Source organism: Hemicordylus capensis, chromosome 6, assembly GCF_027244095.1.
Source record: "Hemicordylus capensis ecotype Gifberg chromosome 6, rHemCap1.1.pri, whole genome shotgun sequence".
Taxonomy (NCBI): Eukaryota; Metazoa; Chordata; class Lepidosauria; order Squamata; family Cordylidae; genus Hemicordylus; species Hemicordylus capensis.
This window is the reverse complement of record NC_069662.1, coordinates 171,363,721-171,378,866: the sequence shown is the minus strand read 5'-3', so window position 1 is coordinate 171,378,866 and position 15,146 is coordinate 171,363,721.

Genomic DNA, 15,146 nt, shown 5'->3' with positions numbered 1-15,146 from the left:
CAAGGCTGGACTGGGCTACAAGACTATCGCCAAGCAGCTTGGTGAGAAGGTGACTACAGTTGGCACGATAACTCGCAAATGGAAGAAACACAAAACAACTGTCAATCTCCCTCGGTCTGGGGCTCCATGCAAGATCTCACCTCGTGGAGTTGCAATGATCATGAGAACGGTGACAAAGCAGCCCAGAACGACACGGGGGGAACTTGTCAATGATCTCAGGGCAGCTGGAACCATAGTCACCAAGAAAACAATTGGTAACACACTATGCCGTGAAGGACTGAAATCTTGCAGTGCCCGCAAGGTCCCCCTGCTCAAGGCAGCACATGTACAGGCCCGTCTGCAGTTTGCCAAAGCACATCTGAATGATCCAGAGGAGAACTGGGCGAAAGTGTTGTGGTCAGATGAGACCAAAATCGAGCTCTTTGGCATCAACTCAACTCGCCGTGTGTGGAGGAGGAGGAATGCTGCCTATGAGCCCAAGAACACCATCCCCACCGTCAAACATGGAGGTGGACACATGATGCTTTGGGGGTGTTTTTCTGCTAAGGGGACAGGACACCTTCACCGCATCGAAGGGACGATGGACGGGACCATGTACCGTCAGATCTTGGGTGAGCACCTCCTTCCCTCAGCCAGGGCATTGAGAATGGGTCGTAGATGGGTATTCCAGCATGACAACGACCCAAAACACACAGCCAAGGCAACAAAGGAGTGGCTCCAGAAGAAGCACATGAAGGTCCTGGAGTGGCCCAGCCAGTCTCCAGACCTTAATCCCATAGGAAATCTGTGGAGGGAGCTGAAGGTTCGGGTTGCCAAACATCAGCCTCGAAACCTTTCTGACTTGGAGAGGATCTGCAAAGAGGAGTGGGACAACATTCCTCCTGGGTTGTGTGCAAACCTGGTGGCCAACTACAAGAAACGTCTGACCTCTGTGATTGCCAACAAGGGTTTTGCTACCAAGTACTAAGACATCTTTTGTGAAGGGATCGAATACTTATTTCCCTCACTACAATGCAAATCCATCGCTGACTTTTGGGCACTGGGCTTTTGAGGGTTTGTTTGTTGTTATACTGTCTCTCACAGCTACAATAAACCTACCATTCCAATTATAGCCTGGTCATTTCTGTGTCAGAGGGCAAACGGACAAAATCAGCAGGGGATCCAATACTTATTTCCCTCACTGTAAGAACAGCCCTGCTGGATCAGGCCCAAGGTCCATCTAGTCCAGCAACCTGTTTCACACAGTGACCCACCAGGTGCCGCTGGAAGCAGCAGGCAGGAGTTGAGGGCATGCCCTCTCTCCTGCTGTTACTCCCCTGCAACTGGGACTCAGAGGCATCCTGCCTTGGAGGCTGGAGGTGGCCCACAGCCCTCCGACTAGTAACTGTTGATAGACCTCTCCTCCATGAAGTCATCCAAACCCCTCTTAAAGCCATCCAGGTTGTTGGCTGTCACTGCATCTCATGGCAGAGAATTCCACAAGTTGATTATGCGTTGTGTGAAAAAGTACTTCCGTTTGTTGGTCCTAGATTTACTTTTTCATACAATGCATAATTAATCTGAATGAATTTTTTTTATTTATGGTCTTTGACCAAAAATTACAAAACTGTTAACAAGAAATTGAAAAAGAATGAACTTTCCATAAGAACTGAAACTTTAGATAAAAGACCAGTTGGTCACTAAAAACCAAATACAGGTACATATATTTAACATCGCAAGAACCATATAAACTCTATTCCTTTGAGCTCCTTAATCTAGAAGCCACATAACAGAACTTGGCTACTACAACAGAAATTGTTGTATCCTTGTCATCTAATAAGTGCCTTACCACACGATCACCGGCTTTTCCCATCAGGTCTTTTAATAATGGACCAATTAATCGATGCCTGATATCCTGATAAACTGGGCACTTCAATAAGATATGGGCCATAGTTTCAACCACCTGACCACAAGGGCATTTCCGTTCTTCATAAGGTAACTGTAGGTATTTCCCATAAAGTAAAGCCGATGGAAAGACGTTGGCTCTAGAAAAGGCCCATTGAAATTCACTTAAGGTGTTCGTAAATAAATATGGTGCTGGAGCAAGATCCACCTTAGTATTTTATTTATTTATTTATTTATATTTTTACATTTTTATACCGCCTTTCGTTAAAAGAAAACCCCAAGGCGGTTTACAAAAATTAAAAACATACAGTAAAAAGCAGTAAAAACATCAAGCTAAAAACAGGCATAAAAACAAGACAACAGATAAAAACACACAAGAACAGCAGTAAAAAGACGATTATGTAAAAGCCTGGGTAAAAAGCCAAGTCTTTAAAAGCTTTCTAAAAGCTGTGATGGAGTCCGAGGAACGAATGGCCACTGGGAGAGCATTCCAGAGTCTAGGGGCAGCAACAGAGAAGGCCCTGTCCCGAGTGCACGACAGCCGGGCCTCCCTCATTGTCAGCACCCGGAGCAGGGCCCCCCCCCAGATGTCCTAGTCAAGTGGGCAGCAACCCTTGGGAGCAGGCGGTCCCTCAAATACCCTGGGCCCAAACCGTTAAGGGCTTTAAAGGTCAAAACCAGCACCTTGATTTGGACCCGGAAACGAACCGGCAGCCAGTGCAGCTCTTTCAAAATGGGGGTGATATGTTCCCAACGGGCAGCTCCGGATAGAACCCTCGCTGCCGTGTTTTGCACTAGCTGCAGTTTCCGGATATTCTTCAAGGGCAGCCCCACGTAGAGCGCGTTACAGTAATCCAGCTGCGACGTGACTAAGGCGTGGGTAACCGTGGCCAGATCTGTCTTCTCGAGAAAGGGACACAGCTGGCGCACTAGCCAAAGCCGTGCAAAGGCACCCCTGGCCACCGCCTCCACCTGAGCTTCCAAAAGCAGAGCCAGGTCCAGTAGTACCCCCAAGCTGCGTACTTGCTCCTTCAAAAGGAGTGCAACCCCACCCAGAACCGGTAAAATCTCCTCATCCCAATTGGCTCTCCTACTGACCAGCAGTACCTCTGTCTTATCCGATTCAATTTCAGTTTGTATAAGTATAAAGTGATTTGTAGAAAAGCGGTACACTCTGTGTCTCACCATTCTGTGGGCTTCACTTTCACTGGTCTCCAACAGTAGGGCAGGTGATAATCCACTTTGGCAAAGCTTATCTGTTATTCTTCTAAGCATAACTAACCTATGGAATTCTCTGCCACAAGATGTGGTAACAACCAACAGCCTGGATGGCTTTCAGAGGGGTTTAGATAAATCCATTGAGGACCAGTCTGTCAATATTTATTTATTATACATATTTTATACCACCCAAATCTGGGTGGTTTACAACAAAAAATAACAGAAAAGTTAAAACATTACAACAATTTAAAAATTTAAAACTATTAAAACTGTATTTAATTAAGGGTCTGGGTGAACAGATGCATCTTTAGAGACATTTAAAAAGTTGTCAGAGATGAGGAGGCTCTTATTTCAGCAGGGCGTGCATTCCAAAGCTTCAGGGCAGCAGAGGAGAAGGCCTGTTCCTGAGTAGCCAGCAGCCCAGGCGGTGGCAAATGCAGACGGACCTCCCCTGATGATCTCAATGGGTGGTGGGGCTCATGGTGAAGAAGACGTTCTCTTAAATACCTAGCAGGGCCCAAGCTGTTTAGGGCTTTGTAGATAATAACAAGCACCTTGTGTTTTGCCTGGAAACCTATCGGCAGCCAGTGTAGAGGGACATTGTAGAACTGGGAAAGGTGCAGAAGAGAGGGTGTGCCCCTTTCAGCTCCTGCCTGTGGGCTCCCAGCGGCATCTGGTGGGGGGCCACCGTGTGAAACAGGAGGCTGGACTAGATGGGCTTCCTTGGGGGGGCCTGATCCAGCAGGGCTGTTCTCATCCGATGTAGGAGGCATTCTCCATTTAGGGTCGCTAAATGGCTGCAAAAAGCCAAGGGCAGAGTCTGTGGCAAGTCCAGGGCCGGCTTCTATACTGTCAGAGAAACATGGCAAGGAGGCGGCCAAAGAACACCGGTGGGTGATGATGGGAAGGTCTGTTCCGCTCAACTCGCACAAGCCAGAACAAACAGAATACAACCTCTTGGGAACTTCCAGCCCACCAGACTCCTAAATCAAAATGTTAATCCCTGTGCTGGGTTGGATAGGGTCAGTTGCTCTCCCCTGGTTAAATTATAGGAGAATTGCCACTTGAAAAGGGGTCCCTCCCTGTGCCCAGTTCTCAGGGGAACCACAGAGGCCGAGTCCCCAGGATGCTTCAAGTGACCCAGGTATCTGCGGAGGGAGGAGGTCCTCCCCAGAGAGCTGCTAACCTGCAGAGCAAGGAGAGAACTGCACTTCCCAACTAATGGCACCAGTGGAGGGGGGAAGGGGCAATGTGGAAGGCCTCTGTACCCCCCAGAAACGTGCCTCTGAGGGCTGCACAGCCCAGGGGCCTTTAGCTGGGGGTTTGGTTGGGCTGCTTCTCCCACTGACTGGGGCATCTCTGCTCTGTCCTGGCTGCCCTGCTGCTCTCCAGTGAAACCAAGGGCAGACTTTCCATTGCGGCCTCCAGCCAAGAGCAACTGCCAAGCTGGCCACTGGCAGCAAGTCTGGACTGCAGTCCTCATGACATAAGAAGAGCTCTGCTGGATCAGCCCACCCAGTCCAGCTGATGGGAATGGTGCGGCCCACCACCTGTCCTCTTGACCCTTGCCCAACAGAGCTTATACTGTCTGGCAGCGGGTTGTTGCAGCAGGCCTGGAAGAGATCATAAATGCTTCTCTGAGGGAGGGCAGGATGCCTCCTTGCCTTCAGGAGGCCATTATTAGACCTCTTCTGAAGAAGCCTGCTTTGGATTCCTCAGAGTTAAGCAACTATAGGCCTGCCTCGAACCTTTCATGGTTGGGCAAGGTGATTGAGAGGGTGGTGGCCTCCCAGTTCCAGGTGGTCTTGGAGGAAACTGATTATCTAGACCCATTTCAGACTGGCTTTCAGGCAGGCTATGGGGTGGAGACTGCCTTGATCAGCCTGCTGGATGATCTCCAATTGGGAATGGGAGGGTTAGGGTTAGGTTAGGGTTAGGGTTAGTCACACAGAGGAAGTGTGACTCTGTTGGTCCTTTTGGACCTCTTGGCATAGTATCCTTCTGGAAGGTCTGAGGGGTTGGGAGTGGGAGGCACCGCTTGGCAGTGGTTCCGTTCCTAACTGTTGGGCAGGTTCCAGATAGTGTCCCTGTTAGAGGTTGTTGATTTTTACCCACAATGGGTAAAAGAGCAGAGCACTAAGGAATGAGCACACACTCCAGTGACAGAGTAGGTCGCAGAGGATGGTTTGGATATTGCAGCTATTTAGAGAAAACACATGGAGATCCTTGTATGACTAAACACTAAATATTTATTGGTTAAATACACTTAGATAGGAAAGACCTATCTCTAATCTAAAGGACTACATAATGGATAGGTAAGGAGAGAGAGAGAGAGATGTTTCCATCTGCTTTCTAGGAGGAAAGGAAGGCTTGTGACTCAGCACAGGAAGTGCTGCAGAGTCAGTTCAGGGGTCATAGAGTAGGGACAGAGAGGGAGACCCTGACTAACTGTCTCTACTCCCAAGGCCCCTAGTGGTCATTAGGACAGTTGGTGCAAAAGGTCGATGCACTGGAAGTTCATCTCCGACATCACTTGTAGGCGGTTCTTCGGAATCTAAACTTTTGTATGGTGTCCCTCAGGGCTTCATATTGTCTGTGATGTTTAACACCTACATGAAACCTTTGGGAGAGATCATTAGGATTTGGTGCAGGGTGCTGTCAGTATACTGATGACACCCAAATCTAGTTCTCCATGTCAACCTCATCGGGTGAAAGAAGAATAAGAATAACTTCCCTAAATGTCTGCCTGGAGGCAGTGATGGGCTGGATGAGAGATAATAACATGAGACTGAATCCAGATAAGACAGAGGTACTCATTGTGGGGGATCGAATTCGAAACTCGGGAGATGATTTTGATCTGATAGTTCTGGATGGGGTCACACTTCCTCTAAAGGAACAAGTATGCAGTCTATGGATCCAAGCCCCTCTCTCTGATGTCCCAGGTTGAGGCAGTGGACAGAAGTGACTTATATCAGCTTTGGCGGATACACCAGCTGTGTCCATTTCTTGAGATAAAGGATCTCAGAATAGTGGTACATATGCTTGTAACCTCCAAACTGGATTACTGCAATGTAGTGGTGTACAAACAGGTTTGATGTCAAATGTGTTCAACATCAAACCGAACCACCTGCTGTTCAGTCCAACTTTGGACCGAACCCTACAAGGGGTTCGTGATTTTTTGAAAAAACAATTTCTAAATCATTTACTTACTTACTTACTTACTTATCTTATTGTTAAATTTATACCCCGCCTTTCATTAAGAAAATCTCAATCTACTCCCTCTGGGGGACTTCCTCTAGGTGGGGGCAGGATCCGCAGGGATCCCCCCTCCCCCCGCCAGCCTCCTTGCCGGTCCCCCGCCAGCCTCCTAACTGGCCGGTCCTCAGCCCGTTCGGGCCTCCCCCTTCTGGTGTGGTGGCCATTTTGGAGGCCACCACACCCGCACAATGGGCCTCTGCATGGCCTGCGATTACCCAGGCCACGCAGATCATAGTAATTTCTCAGGCCACCTCTAGGATGTGGAAAGGGCAGGCATTTATCAGGACTCCCTACTCCAGAAGACTTCCGTTCTTGCACCAAAAAAGATCAGAAGTGGTGTAAGAGGACATCTGATCCCTGTCTCTTTGCCTCCCCCATGTTAGGGGGCCACAAGGGCCCTGAGCATGCTGCAGCCTCCCAAATAGCCACTGCGCCAGAAGGGGAAGGCCCAACTGGACCGAAGGCCAACAGACAGGCCAGTGAATGGGCAGGTGGGTGGGCAGAGAAAGCGACAGTGGAAGGGAGGGAGGAAGAATGTGGTGGACACCTGGAAAAAGCTGCTGGCCAGGCAGCCGGCCAGAGAGAGAGAAAATTGGAGGGGGGGCAGGGCTGATAACAAGGGGCCGAGGACAAGGGAGAACTAGAGGCACAGATGCTCTGCTCCAGGGCCAGCTAGTTGATGAATAAATCACTGTTCCCAGTAGAGATCCCTGGGGGGGACCCCACTTCTTACTGCATTCCATTTAGAGAACTCTCCATTGATCCCTACCCTCTGTTTCCTGTCCTTCAACCAGTTAGCAATCCACACGTGTACTTGTCCCCTTATCCCATGACTGCGAAGTTTACTCAAAAGCCTTAGGTGGGGAACCTTGTCAAAAGCTTTTTGGAAGTCCAGGTATACTATGTCAACTGGATCACCTTGATCCACACATCTGTTGACACTCTCAAAGAAATCTAAAAAGTTGGTGATACAAGATTTCCCTTTGCAGAAGCTATGCTGGTGGCTCTTCTGCAGGGCCTGTTCTTCTATATGCTTAATTATTTTATCCTGCTGGAGAAGCCTGCTGGAGAAGAGGAGAAGAGGATTCCATTTCCCCCAGGGTGAGAGACTGGGGTGTTTGCCTCTTCTCTTCTGCCCTCCCTGGTTGCCATCTGCTTCTCCCAGGACTGCTTGTGGAGAGGCTTTGCAGGACTGGGGTTGTAAGGGTGAGTGGGCAGTTTTTTCCTGGTTCCACCTGCTGAGCTTACTGCTCAGCCTATATAGGAAGACTGCCAGTGGCGGCGGGCCCACCACCGAAGGGACGACACCAAAGGGGGTTGCCCCTTTGGGGGAGCCACTTTGGGGGAGAAACGAGGGCGAGGGCTGGACACTTTGTCCAACCATTTGTATAGAGGGAGGCTTCTGTTCAATCAGTTTTAGGTTGTGCTGAGGTTGGGTTGAAGTTGTAATGTGTGTGGGTTTGTCTGGAGATGGGGAGCCAGGGAATGCCTTCGTTGAAGGTGGGGCTGCTATTCCTGTGGTGGTGGGGAATAGAAGAAGTAACGCTGGCAGGTCCGCAGGCTGTTCCGGGGGAAGGGTGGTCAGAAATCTAATAGCTGTCCCCCTTTCTGGCTCTCCTGCCAGCTCTTTGACCTCGGGGAGCACTGCCAACATCCCACATAACCTTACCTTGCTCCTCTGCAATGCCAGGTCGGTCCAAAATAAATCAGAACTCATCCATGATTTGATCATGGATGAAGAGGCCGACCTGGTATGTATTACTGAGACTTGGTTGGGGGAGGCTAGTGGTCCAGTTTGGTCCCAGCTTCTCCCTCCAGGATATTCTGTAGAGGAGCAGGTGAGGGGACGTGGTCGGGGAGGTGGAGTGGCTGTGGTCTATAAGGATAACATCTCCCTTACCAGGGTCCCTGTTAGGGTATCGGACCATATCAAATGTGTGTACTTGAGTTTGGGGACCAGGGATAGATTGGAACTTCTGTTGGTGTACCGATCGCCCCGCTGCCCAACGGAATCCCTTACTGAGCTCACGGACTTGGTCGCGGAACTTGCGTTGGAGTCTCCCAGACTTTTGGTGCTGGGGGACTTCAATGTTCATTTTGGGACCAATTTGTCTGGGGCAGCTCAGGAGTTCATAGCAGCCATGACGACTATGGGCCTATCCCAAGCGGTCTCTGGATCAACGCATATTGCAGGTCACACGCTTGATTTGGTCTTTTATTCTGATCAGGGTGGTGCTCTGTGGGTGGGGACTCCTTCGATCTCCCCGTTGTCATGGACGGACCACCATCTGGTTAAGGTTGGACTTACAACCACTTCCCACCTCCGCAGGGGCGAGGGGCCTATTAGAATGGTCCGCCCGAAGAGGTTACTGGATCCGGCAGGATTCCAAGGATCCTTGGAGGGATTTAATGTTGGCTCTGCAGGTGATCCTGTTGATGCCCTGGTTGAAAACTGGAACAACTTGCTTACCAGGGCAGTAGACATGATTGCTCCTAAGCGTCCCCTCCGACCTGCTTCAAAATTGGCCCCTTGGTATACGGAAGATCTACGGGGGCTGAAGCGGCAAGGTAGGCGACTGGAGCACAAGTGGAGAAAAACTCGACTCGAATCCGACAGATTACGACATAGAGCACATTTAAAGATCTATGCTCAGGCGATACGTGCGGCAAAGAAGCGGTTCTTTTCTGCCCGTATTGCCTCTGCGAATTCACGTCCAGCGGAGTTGTTCAGGGTTGTCAGGGGACTAGTATCTGCTCCCTCTCCCTTGAACCAGAATTTGGAAGCATCAGTTACCCGCTGTGATGTGTTTAATGAATTTTTCGCAGACAAAATCTCTCAGATTCGGGCCGACCTAGATGGAGACTCCACAATTAATCTGATGTCTGAACTGGAGGTGTCCGACAACCCCTCTTATACGATTCGGCTGGATCAGTTTCAGTTTGTGACTCCTGAGGATGTGGACAAGCTGCTTGGAGCGGTGAGGCCTACCACTTGTCCTCTTGACCCTTGTCCAACATGGCTTGTTCTATCTAGCAGGGAGGCTGTTGTAGGCGGCCTGGTAGAAATCATAAATGCTTCTCTGAGGGAGGGCAGGATGCCTCCTTGTCTTAAGGAGGCAATTATTAGACCTCTTCTAAAGAAGCCTGCGTTAGATCCCTCAGAGTTGAGCAATTATAGGCCAGTTTCTAATCTCCCATGGCTGGGCAAGGTAATTGAGAGGGTGGTGGCCTCTCAGCTCCAGGCGGTCTTGGAGGAAACTGATTATCTAGACCCATTTCAAACTGGTTTTCGGGCGGGCTATGGGGTGGAGACTGCCTTGGTCGGCCTGATGGATGATCTCCAATTGGCAATGGACAGAGGAAGTGTGACTCTGTTGGTCCTCTTGGATCTCTCGGCGGCTTTCGATACTATCGACCATAGTATCCTTCTGGAACGTCTGAGGGGGTTGGGGGTGGGAGGCATTGTTTTTCAGTGGTTCCGCTCCTACCTCTCGGATAGATTCCAGATGGTGTCGATTGGAGACTGTTGCTCTTCAAAATCTGAGCTTAAGTATGGTGTCCCTTAAGGCTCCATACTCTCTCCAATGCTTTTTAACATCTACATGAAACCGCTGGGAGAGATCATCAGGGGATTTGGAGCTGGGTGTTACTAGTATGCTGATGACACCCAGATCTACTTCTCCATGTCAGCTTCTTCAGGAGTTGGCATACCCTCCCTAAATGCCTGCCTGGAAGCAGTAATGGGCTGGATGAGGGAGAATAAACTGAAGCTGAATCCAGATAAGACGGAGGTACTTATTGTGCGGTGTCAGAACTCTAGAGACGATTTTGAGCTGCCTGTTCTAGACGGGGTCACACTTCCCCAAAAGGAACAGGTTCGCAGTCTGGGAGTACTTCTGGATCAACGTCTCTCCTTGGTTTCTCAGGCTGAGGTGGTGGCCAGGGGTGCTTTCTATCAGCTTCGGCTGATACGCCAGCTGCGCCCGTTTCTCGAGATCAATGACCTCAAAACAGTGGTACATCTGTTGGTAACCTCCAGACTGGACTTCTGTAATGCGCTCTACGTGGGGCTTCCTTTGTACGTAGTCCGGAAACTTCAGTTGGTCCAGAATGCGGCAGCCAGGTTGGTCTCTGGGTCATCTCGGAGAGACCACATTACTCCTTTGTTGATGGAGTTACCCTGGCTGCCAGTAGGTTTCCGGGCAAAATACAAAGTGCTAGTTATTACTTATAAAGCCCTAAACGGCTTAGGCCCTGGGTATCTAAGAGAGCGTCTTCTTCGCTATGAGCCCCACTGGCCGCTGAGGTCACTTGAGGAGGTCCGTCTCCAGTTGCCACCAACTCGTTTGGTGGCTACACAGAGACGGGCCTTTTCGGCTGCTGCCCCGAGATTGTGGAATGCGCTCCCTGCTGAGATACGATCCTCCCCATCTCTTGCAATTTTCAGAAAACACCTGAAAACACATCTCTTCAGCCAGGCTTTCTCAGCTTTTTAAAAAATTTGTTTTTAAATTGATTGTTTAATTGTAGTTTTATGATGTTTTTAATTGTTAATCATTGTTATGTTTTATAATTTTTATTTTAATTATTAACTGATTTTAAGGTGTTTTAATGTAAACCGCCCTGAGCCTTTTGGAAGTGCGGTATAAAAGTTTTAATAATAATAATAATAATAATAATAATAATAATAATCCTTGAGGATGTTCTCAATCAATTGACCTGCAATAGACCTTAAGCTAACTGGCCTGTAATTTTCCGGATCCCTCCTTGGAGGGAGTTACATTGGCTATTTGCCAGTCCTCCGGTACAGATGGTAGGGATAAGTTCTATCAATCAATCAATCTTTATTACGGTCATAGACCAGCATAAAATATAAGGGTGATTACATGTTAAAAGTGAGAGTAGTTAAAAAGTGATTACATATAGAATGGTACTAAAAATACTAAAAGTAGTAGATAATACACCAGAAGCATGAAGGCATAAAAGCCTGAAAAGTAGTAAGAGTCATAAAAATGCATAAAAGGCATAAGGGGCGGGGGATAGAAATGGATGTAAAAAGATTAAAAGACATGAGAAGACAGAAATACATAGAAGCCTGAGTAATAAAACGCAATAACAGCCAGACTAAAGACTATAAGGAGCAGTAAAAAAGAGGGAGCGTAAGTCTTTCTATTGAATCAGTACTGAGTAAGCAATTGTAGAGCCCGCCCTGAGTCACCAAGGGTCAGATTAAGGCTGAGGACTCACTGCCTACCATCTGCCAACGAATGCGGATCACAGCCTCACAGTACAGGGATAAGTTATATATTTTTGCAAGGAGTCAGCAATTTCACATTTACGTTCTTTAAGGACTCCTGGGTGGATGCCATCTGGCCCTGGTGATTTGTTAACTTTTAATTTTTCCAGACAGTCTAGAAGGTCATCTCTCCTCACCTCTATCTTACTCAGTTCTTTAGCCTCTGTCCCTGAGAAGCTCAGTTCAGGCACAGGTATACACTCAGTATCCTCTGCAGTGAAGACAGATGCAAATAACTCATTTAGCTTCTCTGCCATCTCCATATCATTAAGAATCCCTTTTACTCATCATCTAAAGGTCCAACTGCATCCCTGGCAGGTTTCCTACTTCTGATGTATTTAAAGAAGTTTTTTTTAATTCCCTTGATGCTTTAAACTACATATTCCTCAAACTCTTTTTGCCTCCCTTATATCCTTCTTGGTGCTTTCCAGATGGCAACTTAAAATTGTTTCACTGCATATAGGCTTGTGAGCATTCCGATGTTCTGGGTTTTGACACCATCTTGCATACGGGAACAGCAACGTGGCATTAACACAGCCACAGCTTATGTGATGTTTCAGGTTTACAATGCTGTATGTAAACCTGTATGTAAACTCGGCATACTTCACTCATCCCACCCAGGAACACTCCCCACCTCCAAGTCCTGCTATGCTGCCTCATTGTGGCAGGAGGGGTTTTCCTGGGAGGGATGAGCCAAGAATGCCGGGAGGTCTACTCCCAGTAGGGTCACCCAAAGTGTGAAGGTCATTCCAGCTGCCCAGCTAAAGCAAGCAGGCACCTCTATTGGGCAGCAGTGATCTAGGAAGGAGAGTCACTTTAGTGACAATGACAAAGGCATCATTTCATACAGCACAGGAGAAGGCAATGGTAAACCACTCCTGTATTTTACCAAGAAAACCACATGGATAGACAAAATAGAATGATTGTCGATGTAGTGCAGGATGATGGCCCCTCCAGTCGGATGGTACTCAATATGCTACTGAGGAAGAACTGAGGGAGTACCGATGGTGTTTATGATGCAGTTAGACTAAAGCCTTTTGGATGTCTAGCAGCTGATGTTGCCATGCAGGGGGGAAAATCAGAAGCTGCAAAGACAGAATTACAATGGGAATGTGGAATGTAAGAAACATAAATATGGGAAAGCTCAACACAGTGAAAGATGAAATGAATCGACTACAGATTGACATCTTGGGCATCAGTGAATTCAAGTGGACTGGAATAGGACACTTTCCATCAGAAAATCATACCGTTTACTACTCAGGACACAAAACCCAAAGAAGGAACAGTGTTGCTTTCATAGAGCCAGCGTGGTGTAGTAGTTAGAGTGCTGGACTAGGACCGCGGAGACCCGAGTTCAAATCCCCATCCAGCCATGATACTAGGTGGGTGACTCTGGGCCAGTCACTTCTCTCTCAGCCTCACCTACTTCACAGGCTTGTTGTGAGAAGAAACTCACGTATGTAGTACACCGCTCTGGGCTCCTTGGAGGAAGAGTGGGATATAAATGTATTAATTAATTAATTAATTAATTAATTAATTAATTAAAATTAAATAGTCAGGAAGGATATAGCAATGACAGAACTTAGGTACAATGCGGTCAGTGACCAACTAATATCAATTAAATTTCATGGACAACCTTTTAACATGACAGCTTTTCAAGTCTATGCCCCAACGACTAATGCAGAAGAAAAGGAAGTTGATGAATTTTACGCTGTCAATTTCAGTCTGAAATTGACAGAACATGCAAGCAAGATGTGCTGCTGGTGGTTGGAGACTGGAATGCCAAAGTTGGAAATGATAAGGAGGAAAACACAGTCGGAATGTATGGCCTAGGAAACAGAAATGAAGCAGGAGAACAACTTATTAATTTTTGCCTGGCCAATGATCTCTTCATTGCTAACACATTCTTCAAACAACCAAAGTGGCAGACAAAACCAAAGGAGTACACAGAAATCAAATTGATTACATTATTGGTGCAAGGAAGTGGAAGAGCTCAGTTATAACAGCAAAGACATGGCCGGGGGCCAATTGTGGGAGAGAGCATGAACTGCTCATATGCAAGTTTTTGGGGTTAGAGTGCTGGACTAGGACCTGGGAGACCCAAGTTCAAATCCCCATTCAGCCATGAGACTAGCTGGGTGACTCTGGGCCAGTCACTTCTCTCTCAGCCTAACCTACTTCACAGGGTTGTTGTGAGGAGAAACTTAAGTATGTAGTATACTGCTCAGGGCTCCTTGGAGGAAGAGCGGGATATAAAATGTAAATAAATAAATAATCTGGAGGGCAAAAACACGTCCCCAGTAGCACGTTCCCTTTCAGGCCTTGTATTGTCACCCACAGGGTTTCTATGGAGGACTCCGGTCCACCTAGGTTTTCTAGCTTGTGAGATTCTATCCCTTCTTTAAAATTCAGTGCTACTCCACCTCCAAGGAGCCCCTCCCTGTCCTTTCTGTAGAGTTTATATCTAGGGAGAACATGTTTCCACTGGTTCTCATTGTCCCACCATGTTTCTGTTGTGCCCACTATCTCTATGGAGTAGGACCCTGATAGCCCAGCAGTGGCTGGAGCACAGCAGAAGCTTTCGTGGCCTCTGCCCACTTGGAACCCCTGAGAAAGGTTGCTGCCTCTGTCCAGGTGTATGTCCTACTCAGGTTTGCAGAGAGAGTGAAGAGGGGGGAATAGAAACTCTGTGTGTGTGTGTGTGTGTGTGTGTGTGTGCGCGCACACACACACACACAGGGGTGAAGGGGGGAGCAAGTGGTCCAGTGGGTATGAAGCTTACATACCTGTGGGAGAAACCCAGTGACAATTCACAGCAGCGGTGATGATACTGCTAGGAAGATCTTGTTCCAGGACAGGAAACCAATCTTGGTTCAAACTTGAGCCAAGGAACTGAAGTTTTGATAATGAAGTCAGCTGCACTGGAAGTTACCAAGGGGTTTTATTCCATTTGTTCCGGCTTGTGTGAGGCGGGTGGGGGGTCCTCCTGTCTTTAGCAGAACAGGTGCTTGTGCTGATATGAAGGAAGAGGTGACACACACCAGTACTGGGAATTAGGTGCAAGGCAAGCGCCTGGCCACAACTTCATTGAAATTAGCAGCATTTAAAACAGGCTTCCTGCAGTTACCAGGCTGGCGGGGTCAGGCAGGCCTCACCCTTTCTTGGGACCAGGCAAAGCAGAGTAACAGGGGTATGGGTCACAGTCAATCCCACCCCCACCCCAGAGGGGGGCGGGGGCGGGGCTTGACCGAAGCCCATTGACCAGCTTCTTCCACATCCAGAATTGCAGCCCGGCCCCTTCGGCCCTCTGCTCTTATGAACCACCCCTTTTTGCCCCACCATCCAGCTAGCCTGCCCACCAAAGTTGTGACATATGCTCAGCAACTGAATTGTAGAATAATCAACTAGCCTGATCAATCAATTGCCCATTGAGAATAACACCCCCACCCCCTAGTGAGGGTGAAAAAGACCCCTGGCCAAGGCCAATGCA